The sequence below is a fragment of the Acomys russatus genome, chromosome 22 (assembly GCF_903995435.1).
Source record: "Acomys russatus chromosome 22, mAcoRus1.1, whole genome shotgun sequence".
Classification (NCBI taxonomy): Eukaryota; Metazoa; Chordata; class Mammalia; order Rodentia; family Muridae; genus Acomys; species Acomys russatus.
The window spans coordinates 4,935,686-4,959,438 of NC_067158.1; the positions used below are offsets into that span (position 1 = coordinate 4,935,686).

At 39.5% G+C, this 23,753-nt stretch overlaps 1 long non-coding RNA gene across 1 annotated transcript in view; it reads left to right on the forward strand.

Annotated features, from left to right (window-relative positions):
- The window catches only part of LOC127205698 (uncharacterized), a 35,385-nt gene extending 13,481 nt beyond the window's left edge, over positions 1-21,904 (forward strand). The window contains exon 3 of the long non-coding RNA XR_007832682.1: positions 21,775-21,904. This is a non-coding gene — a long non-coding RNA (uncharacterized LOC127205698). The remainder of the gene's footprint in view (positions 1-21,774) is intronic.
- The last annotated feature ends 1,849 nt before the right edge of the window (positions 21,905-23,753 follow it).

Sequence of the window (23,753 nt, forward strand, 5' to 3'; positions counted from 1 at the left end):
CATATGAAACAGAAATCATGCATAAACATGCTGCCTTACTATAAAGTGGGTGACACACTGAAAATTGGATGGCAGTCCTGGATGCAATTTTCCATAACTTTTTATTATTCATAAGATCGTGTGATCTAATAAGCCACACCTCAAATTACTGTCCATTGAAGGTGTTCTTGAGTGATAGATTTTGACAAAGCAGACAGAAGATATATTATGATTAAGATCAGATGCTGGAGTGCTGGGGTTTCCGCCGCTGACTGTTTTCAGCTGTCTTCCATCAATTCTGTAGTTTCTTTCTTTAAAAAAAAAAAAAAATGGAGGAGCATGAAGCCATGGGCTATGAACACGTAGGAGGAGAAGTCTACTGGTGGCTCACGGGTGGGTCCTGATGCCGGCCTCTCCCTGCAACCCTGAGCTGAGGTGGAGGAAGAAGACTGATTTAAGATAGAACAATACAGAGGGAAGGTGGGTATCTGAGTTGAAAGAGGGGCATCTAAAATGTGTTATCTAAATATTTATTAAGCCACCCAGGACGTTAAAGTGGCAGGCTCTTGCTTAAACATTCAAATCGGGGAAAGAATAAAATAAAACCATGCTACCACAGAGAAACTCAGAACTTCTGACACAAACCAACCTTTGCCTAACCACTTCCGGTTTCTCCTGAGGCAGAGGTCATTATGAAAGTCTTTTAAATGCTTCCTTCCTTCCTTCCCTCCTTTTCCCTTCCTTCCTTTCTTTTTCCCTTCCTTCCTTCCTTTTTTCATCCCTCCCCACCTTTCTCCACTCTTAACCCCGTTAAATAACTCCCCTGGCCTAGGTCCGTGAAAAAGACTCGGCCCCTTTAATTCATCAAATGCAGAAAAACTGGCATAGGCAGTATCTACAAGCCACATTCCAAGGGGAGATGTTTTCAATTCACTCATTATAGAAAGGTCAGTCAGGTTCAAGTTCAATGTCCTGGAAAAGAAGTCCTCTCTACCAGGAGTACCACCCACACATGGAAAAGTGGAGGGAGAATTAGATGAACTATGTAACCTAATTTTTTGGGCAAATACAAGAAAATTAGCCCTGTGTGCTATTTGAATTTAAAACCACATATTAACAATTCAGCTGTAGAAGGTGACGGCAACCACAACAAAGTAAACACGCTCTCCAAACCACTCGGCCGTAATGATGTTATTAGTATGCATGTTGCTGAGCCCAGATGTAGCCTTTAGCAGCCTAAGCCCTTCCAGAGCTTTTTGTTCTAATGGCTTCAGACTCTTTTTCAAAGTGGGCCACTCAGAGACCACTGCGACCAGAGGACTAGAATTGGAGAATAATTCACGCTGGCAAATGGAACATGACCGCGCTCGCGCGTCCATCTTCACCACATCCCATTGTCTGCCATGATAATAAACGATGTCTGCCGGACCTGTGGGTGGAGCGAACAGGAGCCTCTGCTAGCGCTGAGCTTGGAGGCGTTGATCCAGCGGTTATCTGTGGAAGGGAGAAGGAGGCCACAGGCACATGGCATCTTGGGAGTCCTCCTCCCAGTGGAAATGTGACGGGCTGGCCTTCACTTACAGGAGTTTTAGTAGAAAAATCGGATTTATTGCAGTGTAGGCGCACATACATTCAAACCGCCTGCCAGCTGTGAAAGTGCGGGTCGCCTCTGTGTCTCAGTTCTTGCGTGACTTCAGAAGAAGGCTTTGAAATGTACAAAAATATGCAAAGCAACCCTGACCTTCAGAGCACAGAATCTTTAGAAGCCGCACCACACCCCAAAGTGTTTTGGTCGATTCTGTAGTTCGAGTCAATCGCTCTTGCATTTTTAGGACGTCTTTTTGTATGGACTCATTCTCGGGATTTTATTTTTTATTATTGCAGGTACCTAGAAGTAGGAGTTAGTGTCGTTTTCCATTCTGAATCAGAAGTAGGCAAACATTAGTAAAACTGAGGGTGTAGGATGTGATTTAGTATAGGTTAACATAGTGCAGAGGGTATTTTGCAGTAAAATTTTAAATTAGAGGGAATGTATTTACTGCCCGTCGTATGTGTGGCTTATGAACTATAGGTTTGGTATGTGACAGAATATGTAAGAACTAATAATTAGGTGTGTGTGTGTGTGTGTGTGTGTGTGTGTGTAGGTAGGTAGGTAGGTAGTGACATTTGCTTAAAACGAGTACTGTAAAACTGAATTCACTTGTACCTCTTACTTTGTTCAGCCTCTCATAGACAAGTAATAAAATATACCAATAATATCTCCCTTTACAATAAGCTTTAATTACAGCACGCCTTATAAAACACAGGTGGACATACTGACCAAGAGCAATATGAGTCCTGATAAAAGGAACTGGTGATGGTGAAATGTGAACATGTGTGTGTATGTGTGAGTGTGTGTGTGTGTGTGTGTGTGTGTGTGTGTGTGTGTGTGTGTGTGTTTGTGGGAGGTGGGGAAGGGGAGACTTGAGGCTTGAAGATGGTCTTTTTTTTTTTTTATTTACAAAATTTTTATTGGCTCTGCTTATACTCAACAAATTAGAAAGGGCTCTCACAGAACTTGTTTTTACTTGAAGTGCCAACATACTAAAAGAAGCCATGCCACAGAAGCATAACCACTTGATAAACGTGTGCTGCTTTATTATATTGCCATTTGAGACATTAAACTTTTTTGTTTTGGAATGCAAAAGCACGAATGAACAACATCTTTTAATATTTGATGTAGCAAATGTTTATCAACCCCAGTCACTTGTTTTCCACGTCCGGGCAGAATCTGGCCACTGCACCCCATTGTGCCCAAAATTCCAAGCAAAACCAAATGGAAGGCACTTTCCAATTAGGAGTTACTCAGAGGAGGCTTGAACGAAGGCCCTCGCTGGAGTTCGGCTACTGCTGGAGCACTTCCAGTTGGGTTTTCAGTCTCTTTATTTCCGCTGCAACCCTCCAGCACAGGGTTATTGCAATGTGCATTGACACTAAAGAGGCTTTGTTAATTGGGCATGGACAGAAAACCAGCTATGACATTGTGACCCTGGGTGGAAGCCAGGCCAGAGCAATTAAGACATACCAACACTACCATGGAAATAGAGACCAAAAGAAAAAAAAAAATGAATGAACTCAGTAACCTGATTTTTTCTCCGTTAAACTGATAGTCTCCTGGAATTGCCTTCATAGGGTACTTTGGTTTAAATGGTTTCCAAAGTAGTGAACATTGAAGAAAATTTGGCTTCGCCTCAGAGAAACTAAGATTTCAAGGCCATTTTGACTCATATGATATCAACCCAAATTCCCTTCCCATTAATCGCAGCGCACTCCTCTTGGAGGAGGAAGGCTGCTTGAATCATATCCATAGCTGGCCACGTGTTTCCTCACCCAGGCCCAATCGCCTGGATCTTCCTCATTTCTTCCTTGTGGCTGACTGCCCTCTGCAGCTGAGAAGATAATTTTAAAATGGTAGACAATGATGGGGCTAGCCAAGGCTGAGAAATTGAAACCTAGTCACCTGTCACTCCCGAACCAGGCCCCTCTACCCACTGTGGGGTTTGTGCCTGGGTATTGCTCTTCCCAAAGAAACCAGGATCTAAATCAGACATTGCAAACACCCACTACTCATAGTTTTAAATACTTCTGTGTGTCCGTGTGGTGACAAATCTAACCCACTGGCCCTTTAATGCACTTGATTTTTTTTTAGAACAAGGATGTAATTCCACTAGCTATATTTTTAAATACAAATATAAGTACTAATACTGAACAGAAATCAGAGCAGGGACCGCTCAGTTGTGATCCTTACTCACGGAATTTCAGTTCTGACATAAACTAGGTACATAACCCATTATCTAATTATCTGGCAAGAATGGAAGATAGTGAATCAAAGCAATTACACAACTAAAGGAACCCAATAAAACACAAAACAACTGTACCAAAGAAAGCAAACAAGCCATCCACATTTTTTGTAGTAGATGCTAAGACACCCTGCTTTTTATTATGTTGAGATTTAAGGTCAATTAATTCAGTTCTCCATTTGTTTATATGTATCAAGGTAGCCAAATTATTTGTGGTACATGATAACTAAGAGAGATTTTTCTTGCCACAAGTTAGAAATCATTTGGATTTCAATTCCTTCTTTGGCTGAAGAGAAATATCCAGCCAGTATGCCAAATCTTGAAGGATTACTAAATAAGATTAGCCTGCTATTAACAGGAAAGAGAGCAATGGGTGTTCATATACTCTACTTCAGGGATACTTTTCCTGCAACAGTTGTCTAAGCATTCTTAAGGAGCTGTGTGCTCTCTGTAATGGGTGATTTTGTGTCATTAAAGTGGAGGAGGTTGTGTTTTCTGCAAGTTGTAGTTGCCATCTTTAATCAATCAATAGAAACCTTTATTGAAAATTTATTACAGGGCCATAAAAAAGTTCTGGGAAAAGTAGAGAGGAAGGGCTGTCCCCTCAGGGTTTCACAGCACCTGTTCAGGTGCGTTAGGGCAGTGTCCATGCCCTAAATGTGCTTTCAAAAAACACCCACCTGATAAAAGCAAGATGAGTTTTAACAAAGTCGGAAAACCAAATCGTCCTAATGGTACCTGCATTTTCCCCCTTCAAGATCACACATACTGAATTTACCATGGTATCTACATGATCAACTCTCCAGTGCAAGTGTTTGAGCATTTCATTCTGTATTTCCATCTCTCCCTTTGCTCATCTATTTATCTGTCTCTCAGTATGCTTCCCACTTTTCCTGACAAAAGACTTTCTCAAACAAAAGGAAGGGAAGATTTCCATGGGATGATAGCTCCAGTCTATGGCCACTTGCCTACCTTCCTTTAGAGTCCATAATGGATGAGGCAGAACTGCATTGTGGGAACCATGTCGTGCATCTAGGAATACAATGGTGGCCCTGGGAGTGATCTATAGGAAAAAATGTCAGAGTGAGGGTGGACAGCTGGAGACAGGGTAGACTTTCAACACCACACACCCAGCAGCCTCTTTCCTCCAGCCAGGCACCTTCCTCAGAGTTGTGTCAGTCAGTGATTAATCCAACACTGTGGTTAGAACCCTCAGATTCCAGTCACCTCCCCACCGCACCCCATCTGAGGAGCAAACTTGAGTAGATAAACTTTTTGAAGGAAAAACTAACACCTGTTGTTATAGATTCTAGAGAATGTGAGGGCAATTTCAATGTTACCTGAATAGGTAGTTAATGAAATATTAAATACCTGCTTATAAGTTGGGATATTGTATTTCTTGTCGAGTGTACTGACCCATTAACTAATCTCATCCATTAAACTTGGCTCCAAGATGAATTAAAAACTATATGGATTTTGTTTAATGCTTTCAGGTTCCTTTGAAGCAGGGGAGGAGGTGGTTGTTCATAGAACTCGTTTGGGTTACAGATGTGACCAGTTATCCTGAGTATACACCAAGAAGAAACATCTGCCGGAAAGGCATCAAGGCTTTATCAATTCGGTGAAATCAGCCAAGCCGGTTGCTCGGTGGCACACACACAAAGCCATCCACTGATCTGCTGCGCTTCCCACTTCTGAATGGGTTGTTTGGCATCTTGTAGCCCCAGCCTATGATTATACTGCCATCTGCATTCTTTCTTACATCAGGCCTATTTCAGCCACAAAGTTATACATGCTGTTTTGAGAAGAGCTTGTCAATATTTTGGTTTGTCTTTAGCTATACGAGTGCAGTAGACAGTCTTGAGTGAACTTGGCTCTGTCTTGCTAATTCTCCGTCAGTTCTGGCAGCCATAAGAATCTAAGTTCATGGTGTAGATATTTGGATTCCCCTCAAAATAAGAATAAGGCATGTAAAATAAAAGTCTTAAAATAGGCTGCCTTTTTCTTTCAACAAGAATACCCAAATTCCTAGAAATGGATAGCCATAGTCAATACATGTGCACGTATAATTTTAATGCAAAAGCAACGCAAACAGAATAGAATATTCTGAAGTTAACAATTGCTCAGCTTGTCTTGGGTCTCAAGCGGCATGAAGCAATTGAATAAATCTTCCCTTTCTGAATTTAACAGCTCACTGATGCTTTTGAATCTATAAGATCTTCTGTCATGGTGGATTGTTTCATTGAAATTAAAAAACGAGCTAAGATGCTACCTGTATTTTACTTGTCACACACTCTCATGACTTAGAATTCTGCAATGTCATAGTTCCTACAGTGGACTCGGGATCCTCACCAACCATGCAGGAGTACTGACCAGCTTGAGGCTATGCAAGCAATCACAGTTGCTGAGGGTATTACAAAGGCGGCAAGGGTCGGGGTCAGGGTCGTGCCATGTCCTTTAACACACTGTTTTGGTCTGGCCTTCAACCTCTGGCTCTTACAATCATTCTGCCTCCTCTTCCAGGATAATCTCTGAATTTGGGGGAAGATGTGTCACAGTGCTGAGATGTTTAGAAGCTCTAAGAGAAGAATCTTGAGAGAAAGGAAAATTTATAGAGAGAAAACATACGCTTTATTCAAAAGCAAAGAATAAAGATATCAGGAACAAATAGAAAAGAAAGGACAATTTTTATCTCAGAGTAAGGCAGAAATAAACATGAATATGTTATCAATGACAATAAATCCAAATGAGAATACAACACAGTAAAAGAAACATATAGGCAAAAATGCAAATAGTTGACCATGAAAGATTGGAAACACTATCCCATTTTATACTTGCCATAAACAAGAAAAGCATAATGGTACAGATCATCTAATATTGAGGGACACAGAGCTGATGAGATTTAAAATGGGAACTGGATTGGACTGTAAAGAAAATGTTTTTTAAAAATGAAATATGTTTATCCTAATGTGAGCTTCATATATGAGGTATGCATGTATTCAAACATCATCACTAGTTTTTAGATATCAGTTGAAATAAATGTAGACATTCTTTAGGTATAGCTAAGTAACAAATAAGTAATTTGGCTCACATATAAAATATGGAATTTAACATATTAGGTACATAACATTAACTTAGGTTAACATTAACACACTAAGCAAAGTCTTACCCTCAAACAATGTATGAGATGGCTCAGCTGTCAAAACCATGTATTAATCCTATAGAGGACCAGAGTTCTGTTTCCAGCACCTAGGCTGAACTTCTGAGAACCACTTGTAGCTCCTGATGTAGTGAGATCTGTGCCTCTGCTCTCCACAGTCACCTGCAATAACACATTATGCGTATACATACATATACATTATACATATATGTAGTTTAAATATAATCCAGATACATATTCAAGTGAGATTACAAAATGTTGGTAGCTTTAGTGGCTAGGAAAGTGTCCCAGTGGTTAAGAGCACTTATTGCTTTTGTAGAGGACCCAAGTTTTGATCCTAGAACCCAGTGACTCATAACCACCTGTCACTCCAGTTCCAGGTGGTGAGGTGCCATCTTATGTCCTGTGTAGGATCTGGCATGCACAGAAAGTCATGTAGTCACACACTCACACGTATAAATAAACAAACAAACATACTAGGAAGCAAAAATTAATACAATTGTATGAAAACTATTTCCAATAAAAGTTAAATAAAAGGATAAATGTTAGCGTTGCCATCTTAAGATGTTTAAGCAAAAGTTGTTTCTAAAGATGGAACCCAAACCAGAAAGAACACAAAGCCTTCTCTGTAGCACATAGAGAGCATATCCCACATTCCTGTTTGTCTTTCCAAAATTAAAGCAATGTGTAGCACCACTACAGAATTTTTCAAGAGTCACTGAAAATGTGAATTTGTTTGTATGTAGCCATAACCAAAGGTATGCCTCGCAAAGTTAGAAACTGTTTCATAATGTTATGCAAATCCAGTTGATAATCTACTAAAACCACCTGCTTGTCTGATATGTGCAAAGTTTTTCTATTTCCTGCATTCTTCTCCAATGAAAATTTAAGCCTAGGCATGAGATTTCTATCCAGTGTTGGATGGCGGTGTAGGAAATCATATTTAAGGTCACATCACAACACCATTCTCTGTTGCATTACATTACATGCTCTGGTTTCATCCTGTTGGTGTGATTAAATATGCTGACCAGATTTAGGGGAGGGAACGTTTATTATCTTACGTTATTAACAGCTCACAATCCAAGTTATAACCCATCACGGCAGGGAACTGAAGGGGAGCTAGGACCTAAAATACCTCCTCACATCACATCCACAGCAGAGAATAGAGAGGTGCAAACGTGTTCATGTTTAGCACTCAGCTCGCTTCCTCTACCCTTATTGAGCATCCAAACTCAGGGACTAGTGCTGTCCACAGTGGCTGCATCTTTCCATTTCAGTCAGTGTAACTAAGACGATCCCCAAAGGCCAGCCTGAGCCAGATAGACAAGCCCTCACTGGAGCTCTCTTCCCATGGTCTTTGGGTTCTGTCAAATTGACAGAAAAACTAGCACATAAAAAGAGGGCACCAAACTTGGTTGTGTCTGTCAACAAGTCAGAGACTTTTCAGTTGGCTCACTTAGTGCCTATCTGATGCTCATTCAGATTTGCCATCAGCACTTCTATTCATATTTTCTTGCATGATTACAATTATCTAAGTTTTAAAAAGAATAGTACCTCTGCCTTTTAAGGACAAAGAGAGACATTTTTGAAAGGTGAAGTTGGTTCTCTATAAAACAAGTTTCTACTCATCAATGTAGTTTGGTTTTCATCAATCCGGCCACTTTCTCTCAACAGCATTAAACTTAAATGGGATTTTAAAGGTCAATTTTATGTTCAATATTATTTCAGCCATCCTTAAACATATAAAAAGTAAGCCAATTTCACTTTGAATTAAAATTCAAAAATTCTGTGGGATGGCCTTGCCAGGCCACAGAGGAAGAGAATTGAGGCAGTCCAAATGATACGTGATAGGCTGAGATTAGATGTTATGGGGGGAGGGCTCCCCTTTCTGAGAACTAAGGGAAGTGGGGGAGAGAGGGTATGAGAGAGGGAGGGTGAGATTGGGAGGCGATGAGGGAGGGGGCTACAATCAGGATGTAAAGTGAACAAATTAAAATTTAAAATATGAGAAAAAACTTGAGATGTAGTTTCTTCCCATTAAAAAAATAATAAAGTTCAAAAAATCTGAATAAAATATTAGAACATTGAAATCTAACAATATCCAGGAAAGGTTAATTATACTTTAGAAGAGCTATATAATTCAGCTTGCGAATAAACAAATACTGAAATTGCTATCTAATAGACGCAACAAAAGAAAATATAAAAGAAGGGGGAACTCCTTAACAAAGTAAGGATGGAGAGAAATTACATTAATTTAATAGGCAGTAATGAACAAAACCATATTTAACCAATAAATATTATAAGTGTTGGGCTTCATATTGGTTATTAAAAAACAGTAAGACGCAACCAACATGCGAGAAAGGCGCGAGGAGGGACACAGAACACTCAGGGAGCTTGATGGAATGATATGGAAGCATTGTTCTGTTTTTACTTAAAAAAATATGATGTATACAAGTGCCCGTGTATGCACAGAAATAATTTAAGTGAAGTTATAGCACTTGGGGTAAGAATGCTCCCCCTAAGAGCAACTATTTACAACACCTGCACTGCCAGTCATGTGAAAACCCCTTCACCAGGTTATTAGCCTGGGGAGCTCAAAAGACTCCCAAAACTATGCACGTTACTTCTTGGGCTTTGGTTGCTGATCAGAACTTGAACATAAGCCCTTAAGCCTGAAGACACTGTACACTTCAGACCTCGGACAAGAAAGAAGCCATCTGGAATCCTTCCTTAGGACTAGCTTCATAACACCGTTAAGGGACTGGGCACACTACCAGAGGAAAATAGCAATTAAAAGCCCGACTCAGATGCAGTGCACACATCTTCAAGAAAAACACCCATAAAATAAAATAAACAAGTCTTAAAACAAACAAACAAAAAGTAAAACAAAAAACCTTACTCATCTGTAAAGCTGCAAACTGCAACATTGACCAAAGGCAAGACGTAACCAGGGATGCAAGAGTGGCACTCATCTCTAGAGCAACCAATAGCCACCTAATTGGATTTAATGACCACTCAATAGGAGGGGATGGTGCCTGGTATTGTTAACTCAGCCAACTACTGTGGCTGACGAAATCGTGGACCCTAGTGTAGAAGCTAAGAATCTCCTAAGTCAATGTAATTGACAGCTTCATTCTAATACCTACCCTTATATCCATGGGTAACTGTACCTCTCACCCTCATCAAAGACTCTGCTTTCTACAGCAAACAGAGCCTGTCACAGAAATTCACAGCTGGTCAAAACCCCAAGGGTACCTGATTGTTCACTGCCCAACCCCAGCTGGTCCACCTACAACATAACCTCAAAGCTTAAGGCTCAGAGTCCATCTCAGAAAAGGATGCAGAAAGATGGTAAGGACCAGAGGGCCAAGACATCTGCTATGGGATGCTGTCTTCTATATGTTACAGGAATCTGCATTCATGAAACCCCTGCAATATGGCTGCCAAAACAAGCCCTGCAGAATGACAAGGTAGTTAACATTCACACAGGTGAGTAGGAACTCTCACAAGACCCTACTCCTAGGTAAAGAGCTGTAGGCAACTGGTAGCTACTAAGAAAAGGAAAATAAGTCTTTGCCAGGAGTAAGCCTCCTGAGAGCTTATCCAATCCCAAGTGTCCATCCCTAAATACATGTAGATATGAGCAACACTAAGGGGGAACCAACAAGCTCGCTCTCTCTCTCTCTCTGTCTCTCTCTCTCTCTCTCTCTCTCTCTCTCTCTCTCTCTCTCTCTCTCTCTCTCTCTCTCTCTCTCTCTCTCTCTCTCTGTGCATGTGTGTGTGTGTGTTATTTCCCTTATGATTGTTCCATAAATCTACCCACAATGTCACAAGAAAATAGGAAAACCTCATAAAGGTACTTAGAAAAGTTCTCAGCAGCAGCTCCAGCTGTGGACACCTGAGTCTAACCTCCAGACATGGAAATGAATGGCCATGAAAGCATGACCAGCCTTCACCCCAAACCATGGCACAGAACCCATGGAACCCATGGGAGAACTAGCCAACAAACAAGAAACCCCTAACAACTATTCCTTTACGTCACTACATTTCCGGTGATTTATGAGAAAGCAACTGACTCTTGGAGTAAGCCTCACACCCATTCCACTTGAAATGGTTGTTCCACATAAGTTGGTTGTGAAATGAGAAGTGCTTCTGGGGAAAAGCAAAGTCATAAAGTTTCCTTTTCAGACCAAGACTTGCAGAATATAGCTATAGGAATTAAATTAGAGGATCTACTGTGGGGAAGGGCAAACAGAGAAATGGTATCCACTGAAAACAAAAACAAAGCCAATCCAACTTACACTGCAAACTACCAGTAGGAAACAAGAGAGTTGGATGTGGTTGTTGTCGTTGGTCTTTCTAGAAGAAAACATAAGGCTCATATATGTAAGACACTTCCACTTGTAGTGTTTGGTATTGAAAATAGAAAGAGAAAAATTCAGCAACTTGTTCCAGAGGTGGAAAACATCTATCCAGTGATGGACAATTTAGAAAATTTACAAAAGGCGTCAAGGAACATTTTAACCCAAAGCTCTCTGGTGGGTGCATTGTGAATTATTAAAATTAGCTGATTATTTTTTTATGTCTTTACGCTTACTGATGAATATTTTGTGTCACAATGGTTATATTTAAATTTTGGAGGTATATAATTATTGCAGTGTTTTAAATCGAGAAGCAATGACTTCCTAAAATGTAAAGATAGACACAATCTATTGTCCTTGTGGCTAAAATGCAGTGCATCGTGGCTACATTACAATAATTAGAGTGTCACCATATAATGACATGCTCAATCACAAACTAATTCAGGTTACAAATTCAGATAGAAGGCAAGCATCCCATGGATACTGATCTCTCCTTCCAGTGTGTCCACAGTCTCATGTGAAAGCAGGTACACCACCATCCCTTTAGGAGGGAGAAGTTGGCTGTGACTTTGTCCTTTGCCATCCTCCAGTGTGCAGTCCCAGGGCACAAAACCACAGAACCAGCTCTAGTCACAGCAAATGTGCAAACATTAGGATACTTCCTTCCCAAACTCCTTCACCGTCTATATCTACTTTGAACAATTGACCCGCACTTGGTTTGTTTCTCTCTGCCAGAATTAGTTAGACAAATGCCTTAGCTTCCCATTTTATTTAATCTGTATAGGCAGACTCAAAGAATCTCCCCCTCCCCAAACACAAGCCTCCCCCCTGCACAAATGAATTAGTAATTTTGATTGTCACACCACAGCACTTGAAACCATTTGACTCCAGGTATTAGTGCAGCAAGACTGTCTGAAAGCAGAGCGACCCTTCTGTTTAAGTCCTTAAGCACACAGTGAATAGCTATGTGCCTTTTTTCTCCCTTCACTGCTCTGTTGTGTCGTGAAGCCGAGCATTATTACAGATAATCTACAACGAATGAAAGACAAAGCATTCTGCACTCTGAATACGTACACTTGTTTGCCAAGTTTTCTGAACCTGTGATTTTTCAAAGTAAAAGATAACAAATATTTATTTGAAAAAAAACGATGTAATTAAGAGAGGCTCACTGCAGAGCAGAGCCTACACCATGCTGCATAACCCAGGCAGAGAAGCAATGAACAAGTTCTGCAGACAGACAGTTATTGTCAGTAAGATTAGCTGAGCTCAGACTAGTGCCAGGAACCCTCTTTCATGCTTCAACAGAAAGTAATTTGTTTCAAGTAATGATGACTAGTTATATATAATTATCTGATTATTGTAAAAAAATGCTTGCCCATACAACTTTAGTACGCTATGTTATAAGGTTTCATTTGCTTCTTGTATTATTTAATGTTTACGTAGTCCTGAGACAAACTGAACAATTCAAAACCAATTAAAAAATTTCCCCAAATCACTCCTAAATTGTAAATTGGCACAACATGGTAGGTACATGGTAAGTTGGATTCTTTTCTTTTTTTCTTTATTTCCTTGTTGAGAGCAGTAATAGTAGTGTCTTCAAAAATAATTAGGTTTTCCAGAGGAAAATAGTTTATAAATCATCAGCCAATGAAAATGATTCATGAAATTATATCAATTTTAATATAAAACAGCATAATTCTTATCTCTTGTGTAGGTAGACTTTTAAGATGTATGAGAGAGTGAATTGCTTATACCATGTAAATGAAAATAATCATTCAGTGTCTAATACAGTCTTGCAAATAAGGAAAAATATTTAGATTCGTACACAAAGAAATTTCCGTCATTGCTATTCTTATGACTTGGAAACACAATGAATTAAACTAATATTATTTTCTATTCAACTGGCATAAATTAGCTCTGCTTCTGGGAACAATTCATTTTGAAAACTTGCCCAGTGAGTTAAAATGCTGGAGGTTTTATTTCTTCCCAGGTGAGGTCACAGCTCCTTAATTAATCTTTCTAATTATAAGAAAAAGATAGAAGTATCACCTAGTTTATGATGTAAATTGAAGATACGTATATGCGTGCTTTTGAGCTGAAGACATTGCCTTGCATGGATGCTGTCATCATTTGAAAGTATTAAGGATGATTTAGTTGTAAGTAACCTGCTCCATGACTTGGGTGTGAGAAGGTGTGTTTTTCTCAGGGCTTATGAGCTTAGAGGAAGGCAGGCACTGGGTGTCCATTCCATGAGTCAATCCTGTTTGAGTGAATCCTATCTCGCCCTTTTCCCGGAGTCTCCAGTAACAGCCCATTTCTTGACACTGCACAATTGTCAAGGCAGAAAAGACAGGAGATGCCAGCCTTGCCCAGTGTTTTATGAGAGAAGTAAATCCTTTCCCTAACTCTCAGAACTATAGAAAAATTTCTTCTCCCTTCATCAGAATGTACCTTAGGATCTCCAGCCACATCACCGCAATCCGCCTGTCTCATCTGTTCTTGGATGCTAAGCAGCATGGATTCAGTCAGACATGGATGGGAAGAAATGTGTTGCCTGGTTCTTGTTGAATGGTGGTGCTTTGGTTTGTCGCTGTTTACTTTATCAAGCTATATAGCACAAACATGCTTCAAAGGGGCCTGGGAAAGTAAGTACCATCTTAGGAAATGAGCAAGACTTTTTTGGTAACATCATTACTATTCTGAATTCTGCTCATAGGAGATTGATTCATGTGGTCAACTCCCATACATATTTGAAAAGTGGAAATGCTATTGTCTGTCTATATCATCTTAGAATTACTTGAAGGCTAAATGAGATTATTTACACAAACTTGCTCCGTAAACTGCTGAGAAGTAAATGTGCTCTACATTCTCAGCATTGCAGGAACACAGCTTCAAAGGCACTATGTGTGAACTTCTTTTTGTAGGTCTCGTCTGCTCAGCCTTTTCTCCTCATCTGGCAGGTAAGTAAACTCAGCTATACTTAATTTCCGACCTAGAGAAATCTTAAGATACTCAGAATAAGTGTGCATGGGGTGGGGGAAGATAGAAGTATAAAAGCAATTGGAAATAACTCGATGTAAAAAAAAAGATAAAGGTCAAGGAATGTAATTTGTACTTATCCTAGAAGAAGAAAAAAAGACAAACTTATAAAATGATTTAGAAAAATTCCACAAAGCAAACGTAGAAAAAATTATCTGAAGGTGAAGAAAATACCGCTTAAGTAGATCAAATATATTATATTTTTTTGGGGGGGAAAGAAGGGTACAAATGTAGTTTTTTTAAAAGTATTTTGTTCTTGTTATCAAGGCAGATAAATAATAAGTGGGCTATCATAGAGAAACATAAGATTAGCCTCAGGTATCTGCCACACAACACTCAACTCTAGTGAACATGTGTGCCCACCTGTTTGGTGCAATGGTGGACCCAGAGGCCACAGTTAGAAGTGTAACACCCAAGAGTCCTGCATACATATTTATAAGAGCTTTCAGCCCCCTCCACCAAGGCTAGGGAATTTACTGGAAGAGGGAATGCAAAGATTGCAAGAGCAAGAGGCTGCTGTAAAAATGAGAGTTCTGGACAGGAACAGGGTCATTGCCCTCCTGAGCTCATGGTTGCTGTTGCTACCAGCTCAAGACAAGACAGTCAACATCCCAACACTGTGGGAAGATGCTCAGGAGGCCCCACCCCTGGTGGAGAAACCATTGCCAGTTGATGGCAGCTAGAGGAGGGAGAGTCGTGAACCCTGCTAGGCTGAATCCATTCTGCTCCAGCACATGGTTCCATGCCCATGTCCTAATTAGAGCAAGTAGTGAAAAAAAGAAAGAAAGAAAAGAAAATGGGATTATTGAAAAAGCGAAACAAAATTTTGAGAGAGAGGTACTGTGGGGTGGGGTATCCTCATAGCAGTTGGAATGGGCAGGGGAAGATAAATGGTTATATACATTGTATACACATACAAAATACTCAAAGAATAAATGAAAATATTTTAAAAAACAAACAGATAAATAATAAATAAATAAATAAAGGTAAATACTAAGAGAAGAGTTAAAACAAACAACTCTCAACTCTTGTCTCTGCCTCTCCCTCTGCCTCTGCCTCTCTCCTGCTGTGTCTGTCTCTGCCTCCCAAGTGCTGCGATTGAAGGCCTATGCCACCACTGCCTGACTTCAAACAACTCAAAATAGGGATGTGCTGAGTGACTATTTAGCTGATTTCATCTCAAAGCAAGCTTTACATACTACTGGAAACTCAACTTTGAAGACTGAGTTTACTTTTTTATACATTGATAAAATAAAAACAATTTAATACCCATGGCATAATTTCATATTTTTCAAAAAGAAAAGACAGTCAAAAATTTGGGGACATAATGCTTAAAACATAATTTACAACATCTTGGATTCTGATAAAAATTTATTAGCTCAAACAAGTATTTTTATGATGTTAAAAATATAAAAAAACACTCATTTATTACAGTTCAAAAAATTCATTTGTTTCAGTTTTAAATTTAGAAAATGATTACCTGTTTATTAAATTTAAGCCAAAGAACTTTTCTCCTCTTCAAGTAGCATGCATAGATGCTTGGGATGACGTTCAATGGTAGACTGATTGGCTAGCAGGTGCAAAGTCCTGGGTTCAATGCCAACACGACAAAACAGTAAAGGAAACAAATAAGTTTCCAAGTATGTTGTGAAAAAAAAAGCCACAAAAATCACAAATGCGAACAGATTTGTGGGTAATCAAATGGCTTTAATTAGAAGATAGCCTGAGATTATACTGGTCAGGCCTTCAACGTGGAAAGGGGGCAGCAAACCAGAACGATGCAATCTGAGGAATTCTCAGTCTTGGTGTCTTTAAAAAGGAGAAAGTAGTCCAGAAAGCAAGGGCTGTGATGTGGTGGCCCCCAGATTGGGGAAATTAGGAAGTAGACTCTCTCCCAGAGTCTCCAGAAAGTGCTTTACACTTTCCTTTCAGCCTGTGAGATTCACTACTTACAGGCGTGGAGGACAATATGCGTTTTATTAGGCCACTGAGTGTGGTAAGTTGTCCCAGTGGTGAAGAGAAGCCAATGTGTATTTCAACCTGCATCTATATAAATGGACAAAGAAAGCTGATGTTTGATTCAAGCTATGGACAAGTATCTTGGAGTGGCTGAACTTAGATCAATTTAAATATGATTCTGGCACTTTTCTCTATGACTTAAAATATATTAATGTTTATCAATTATAAAGCCAAGTATAAACTTAATATCCACCTCCTTTGAAATATTAATGAAAATAGACATATTACTTTATTTAATATAGTGTTCTAGTTTATTTTAATGTAACATAAATAAGTCAAATCAAATTCTTTACATCCTTTAAATAATGGTTTCAAGAAACATATCTCTATTTTCTAATATCCAATACTGTGAGGATAATAAGCAGTTTAATCTTTCATGAATACGTACAAAGTGTAAGTGATCTATGTATGGTAACAAGTTTCAAAGGGCTGGATACAGTGCAAGGTTTAGTAGAAAAGCCATACACCGTGAGCATGCATGTGTGCTCACGCATGCGTCTGTGTGTGTTTGTGCGTGTGTGTGTGTGTGAGTGTATGTGTGAATGTTGAAATGTTGCAATTGACTACGGCTAAAACAATCCATAATGAAGAAGGCACGTTAGGTATTAGAAAAGAAACACCTCACAAGTCTCAGGAAACCCTTGATGCTTACAAGAGTCACCAGACTTTGCCCTCTTCAAGGTTATACACGCAGTAAGAACTTCCGAGGAAAAGGCTCTTTAGCCAGTCAAGCCCCAGGCTTCCATCTTTTGTGTGTCACAGCCATGATGGCTGGGGTCGACTATTAGTGAGGCACCTGTACTGCTGCAGCAACTAACCCCTCACCTATACGTCTATAAATAGCCCCAAGAAAACTCCTTGTTTCAACAAATTAGACTTTTATGGTATCATTACTTCCTCATCAGGCATGAATGGACCTTCACAGGAAAGATGCTACACAGCAAGTGTGTGTGTGTGTGTGTGTGTGTGTGTGTGTGTGTGTGTGTGTGTAGAGAGAGAGAGAGAGATAGTTCTAGGCTTAGTAAGTGAATTTGTCAAACGTTATTTGATGATGTAGATATTTTCTTAATTCTAACAACCAATATTAAGTAAAAAAAATAGTTTAAAAACTAAGGACTGGAGAATGACTCCAGGGCTTTTTAAATTTTCTGTTGGAATCCTTTAGCTGGCCTTTACAATAAACGTGCTATAGAAACAAACACAATTGATAGAATCTGATGACCCATTTCCTTTGAGTATGGTATGGAATCTTCACCACACTACCTATTGACGCCTATGTGGAGGTATGGACTTACACTATTTTTAAAAATGTGGTCAATGTGGACTAAACATTGGCACTATGTTTCCAGTGACACATTCTTTAGTCTTTGTAATTCTAGCTAAAAACTGTAGGCTAACCCCAGGTGGGGGTGGCACACACCCTTAATTCTTGCACTCTGGAGGCAAAGGCAGGTGAACCTCTGAGTTTGAGGACAGCCTGGTCTACAAGAGTGAATTCCAGGACAGCCAGGACTGAACAGTAAACTCCTGTATTGAAAACCAAACCAAAACAAAACAAAAGCAAAAACAATAGAAAATGCAAACAAACAAAAAAGAAAAACCTATAGACTAATTGGGAAGGGAGGAAGATGGATTTGACTAAGAATTTATCCTACTGTGAAAGGATGATCAGTGCTGGACATCACTGACCAGAAGTAAGATACTTTCCCACAACAGTTATGCCTAAGGAGTAAAAATAATGAAGTCCCTATAATTTGGGTTTGGAAAAGAAAATGCTTAACATCTTGGCATTCCTCTGCATCCATGCTCTCCCTTTTTATTGCTCTTTAAAAATCTCAGTCACTATATTGTTAATGTTGTTGAAGTCAAGTGGAAACTGAGCAAGGGGCATTTATAATTTTGCAACAAGCAAAAACTAATAACTTAAAATTACAGTAAATGTTTATGAAAATCCATTTCTTTAACTAAAGTGTCCTTTCTTCTTTGCTTAGACACTTCTTCCCAAAACCTGATCTGTGGCAAGTCTGATCCTTGCCAGAGACCAGAATTCTTAAATATTCCTTTGATAAAATAAATATTCATAGAAGAATATTGCCATTTTTGTTGGATGTCTTTATGGGTTGTTTGATTGGATGTCACATTTTTTTTCAAAGTCTAAGAGAATGTATATTAACTTGGATGAAGAAAACGTATTTACAGAGTTAGGGGGAAATATAGTCCGTAGAAGCTAAAGGGCTGGATTTTCTTGGCTGGCAAAATATATTTTATGTAATTCCAGAGTTGACGCAAAGACAAATGAATATCCCCATGGTGTAATCAGCTAGGTGAAAAATCAGGTGACTTCAGTCCTCACAGTCCCTTTCAGCGCAGGAAGTTTTTATAGTTTCTTTCTATCTTGGTTGGTAGATGAGTCAATGTTTAAATGGTCATTCATCATTTACTATATAAAAGAAAAGCTATTACCTGAAACTCATTTTTACAGTTACAGGCAAACAGAAATAATCATTTTCAAGGACCTAGAGCTGTTTCTTGAAAAATGCCATCATTTTATCCTTATTTTACTTACTCTTTACTTGCATGTGAGCCAGCTTGGAGAGCTGCACTCTGTGAGTGACAGCTATAAAGAGTTTCTACCACTTTCCTTCTGCACCAGGCAGCAGGAGATTGAGCCCTAGGGGAATCATAGATATCTTTCAGAGTGACACAGAAATGAACTTAAGGCACAAATTAGTCACAACAGTTATTGCATCTACTCTGAGCTCGGTCCTGTAGGTACTGGCTCCGATGAGCACTAGTATTGTCTCAGTGGAGACCCATGGCTCTTCTTGGACTAGCCCTAACTTGTTTATATGTTTAAAGAATTGGCCTTTCCAATGAGAAGACTTACTTCTTACGAACATTTCCTGTCTTTTCTATTAATGACATATTAACTGTTGTGCTATATAAAGGGATTACAATGACACACAAGATCGTTGGACAATGGTCTTCATAATAGCAGTGACTTAAAATTCTTCAAAGATGTTTGGGACAGATAGCTTGGTGATTAATAAAGTGTGAGAAAGCTTGAAACTCACTTAGAACTAGTTTCAAACCCCATCTTATGCTTTTTCACCATGTAAACATAACCAATTCTTTTAAAATATGCATATATATATATTATTGGCTTTATTTATTTAGCTTTGATTAAAATATATTTTAAATATTTTACTTTGTCTATTTTAATCAAAGCCAAAAGGCGTACTTTAATGGTCACTGTGCCACAGGAGCTAAATAAATGCTAACCCATCCACAGGGCCAATTCTGTCTTTCTCTTGGGTCAGACTCACCTACTTTGCCACATAGTTTCTGAGAGCCTCTGCTCCTCTTCATCATCAGTGCAGAACTACATAGAAATACCGAGAAACACTCAAATTCCTCTCCCTTGATGTCTAGCACCATGTTAGGTTTGGGAAATCTTCTTTTCCCTAAGGCTTTTCTCTATCCCCATAAAGTCTCCCAAATCCATAGCTTTCACCAACGAGAAAGGCCAAGAGAGGAAAGGAGAAAGTAACATTTAGCTATTTTTAACTTTTGATTTTTTTTCCTCTAATACTAGGGTCTTGCACTCCCCTAGGTCCATTGTGAATCGATAAAAGTCCTCCCTAAGGATAGAGTAAGCAGTCAATGGCCTCTGAGGACCTTTATCTAACAGAACACAGTCAAAAAAGAGTTGCACTGTTCGAATCAATTGCTGAGGAAAATACAAAATGAGAAAAAGTTACAATAAATCAGTAATGTCGGTCACCAGGTTTGGGTTCAGTTGCCGCAGTGTTTGTGTGCATTTAGGAAATGGAGATTTTAACACAGTTGCACAGTATCCTAAGTATTCATTCTGCTTCTAGACACCGTTTTGATTTGTGAAACTCTTGAAGCAGTTTTGCTGCATCCTTACAAAAGAGAACCTCATGCAAAGATTGAGAATTTCATTGGAAAGCCACTGTGGAGCAGGATGACATTCGCAAGGTGATAGGCTAACGACAAAGTATTTGTACCTAGATATTAACAGAAAATGGGAGATGCTGGAAGTTTGTCAGTGACTAGAAGAAGGTAGGGAAAAGTTGCTTCTGGAAAAATTTAATTCCAAGTATCTTATCCCACTCATTTATTGCTGGGCTTGTGTGTATGTGACTAAGCTAAGCAGGTGGCTGGAAACTGGTCAAAGTTCAAACAAGTGTCCGTCTTTGTGCATGGAACCACAGAAACCAACGATGTGCTTGCTAAGCCAAGAACAAACAAGCAGAATTAGGTGGAAACGAACCGGAAGTCCCTCGGTATTCTCCGGAAGCTTCCAGGAGCAGATATTTTAAGCCACTCGGCTTTTTCACTGTAGCCTTAGAACAGTTATAGAGAATATGTAGATATACATACACAGGTCTGTGCTCTAACAAACTCTAATTACAGAAATCTATGGACAGACGTCAAGCTGGATTTGGCCTAAGGGCCTAATTTTTTTTTTCCTGATCCAGAAAATTAAGCTTCAAATGGTCAAGGACCACATGTGGCCAGCTCACTGTGCAGCCCAGAGCCCAGCCCAGGAGCTTCTGTTTAGGTGATCAGTGCTGAGGTAGAGTGACTACGGAGCTATTTTGCATCGCTGAAGCAACAAAGGAAACAATGAACAAAGGAAGGAGTAAGGAGGCAAACGGCAGATGAAACCGAGAGTGGAGTCTGGCAAGTGTAAAATGATACGGCAACAAGGATGCAAAATGGGCAGTTATGGAAAAGGACTCCCAGCAATTAATAATAATCAGATAAAAGAACACTACAATGTAAAAGAAAGGTTATACCCGCACAGAATATTCTAGATATTAGCTTGTTTGTTTTGTTGTTTGTTTAGGCAGAGTCTCATTCTATAGCGCATGGCAGTGCCTCTGCTTCTCTGAATGGGGAACACAGGTGTGAGCCGCCTTGTCTGGCTTATCTGTGTGTTAGGATAGAAGCTTCTAGAAGGTGTCTGCATGGCTTAACTTTAATGGTTACTGTTCTTAGCATTTCTAAGTTTGTAGTTAAAAAGTATTACTTCAAGCTTGATCCAGAATCTGTGTGCTAGAGCATTTAATTCTAATATGAATCTGTGAACTATTTGAGGGAGAATCAAACAGTTTTTTTAATATTAAGCAGACAGAATAACCAGCTTGGATAATTTTTAAGTAGGTCTGTTGATATTTGTCAAGAGTTTTATTTTAACTGCTTTTTTCCCCACTTGAATTTATGAGCTTAACTTTTGTGAATTTCCAGCTTCCCTTTATGAAGTTGGCGGCAATCTTATTACTTAAGTATTTTCTTTTGATTATCAGTTTTCAGCATTTACTTTGTCTATCTCTGTCATCCCACACAGGGCTGCTGGAGGTCCTCCCTGTCGATTTCAGAGGATCTCTTCTGGAAACATTCCTATCCCAAGGTAAAGATGAACGCATGCACTTCTAATGAGTCAAGTCCGGGAGGAAAACATCAGTATCCCTAGGCTTCCTTCCTGGTATTTAATCCCACACCTTTCCTGTGACCACCTGCCATTCTTAGCTTGTGAAGTCACTTCCAACATTAGAAAACTATTATTATTTTTGTCGGCTGATAACCTTTGTATCATTTGGTAGAAACCTAGTATGCAGTTTGTTGTGCCTAAGTGAGAAAGAGAAAAACGACATAATGAAGATGTCTAATAGCACCATTGAAGCTTTCCTTGGAATAATTGGAGCAGGGAGGAAGAAGGGGTTGGAAATTGAGGAAAAGGGTCTTAGCCTGAATTTTCCAAATTGGTTATTTATCTGTTAAATCTTGGTCTTTCCTCATCACCATGTCTGAATTGAGAAAGTCTTCCTAATGATAATAAACTGTGTCAAGAAGAGATGGCTGATTTGATGTGACGAAAATAGCTGTGTCAATTGAGGGTATTTTTTTTTCCTTAACCATTTTGCTTTTCATCACTCTGGGGTTGCTGGTTCATGGTTTTATTTTCTTTATCTGTCTATCTTTCTTTCTTTTTTTTTTTTAAATAGCATGTAGCCTCAGCTCTATATAATATGGAGAATCTCTCTCCCAAAGTTGTTTGGGCCCTTTTCTCTGACAGACTTGAGAAGTGGCCTTTTATTTTTATTTTTAAGTAATTTCCACCTCTCTTGCCTTTTCAGTTTTAGTTAAGTTTCTTTTGGAAGGATCAGTTTACAACAAATGTTTAGTGTCAGGAATTTTACAGTTTCATGGACCCTGACAGCTCTGCATGAGCGGAGGTGGCGTTGTGTCAATTGTAAACGAGTGTGCTATTTGCATACTAATTAAACTTTGCACTAGTGGGGTGAAAGAGCGTCATTGGGAGCACCCCAGTTGTTCTCTCTGTACGACTGTTGTCTATTGAAACCATCTATTGTCTGGCATTATGCAGCCTCATCTTCTAAATGCCATCTCATAACCTTCCACTTTCAAAAACACACTGCCCCAATGTTGGACAAATCACGGAACATCTAATAGCAAAGGAAATTCTGCGAGTCACGTGCTTCACCACAGCATCTAGGTTGACGGCGACAATGACCAGGCAGCTTGCCTGTTACGTCCTAAATGCAAGACATTTTGATAAAGGCATCCTTTACACTTTAATCTTTACGCGACTTTCAAAAGAATATGTGAACAGGCTTTGTAACGTCACCTGGCTTTGGCTTTGGCTTTGCTCAGCCCACAAATCAGTACACTGCACCTGTCTTCACACTGGGTCACTCTTTGTCCATTTATTTGTGTACAGTGTCCTAAGTGAAAAAGTCGGCCTGAATTTTACCAGTTCTTTTTTATTTTGTAATCTTAACAGACCAACATTCTGGGTTCACATACCGGTTAGTTGCATGTGACCCTGTTTGTGGATGTGCAGCTGGCCAGTCTGCTCTGGTGATACCTTTCCAGGGACCTCCACACGCTCTCTGTGAGGCTGACTCAGGGATCCTCACAGTGTTGCTAGCTTATGAAAGGAAAATAGATTAATAATCCATTGAGCTATGTTGCTCTTTGCTTCACATCTGCAGAAGGTAGTTTATGGGATTTGGCTAATGGCAGTTTTCCCTCCTCTTGTTAGATAAGGACAGACAACAAGTTCATCCCATCTGTGTGGGAGCTGGCTCAACAAGAGGCCACATAGAACAACATCTGATGGATTCCGTGGATGCAGATGCTTCTGTCCTGAGAACACAAAACTGCACAGGTGGGCCGTAGTCAAAAGCGTGTTCATTGTCACTTCTCTTTAAGAAAATGATAGAAGAGGGTGGGCGACATGTCTCCACAGATAAAGGCACTTGCTGCTAAGCCTGATGACCTGATTTTAAGCCCTGAGACCCA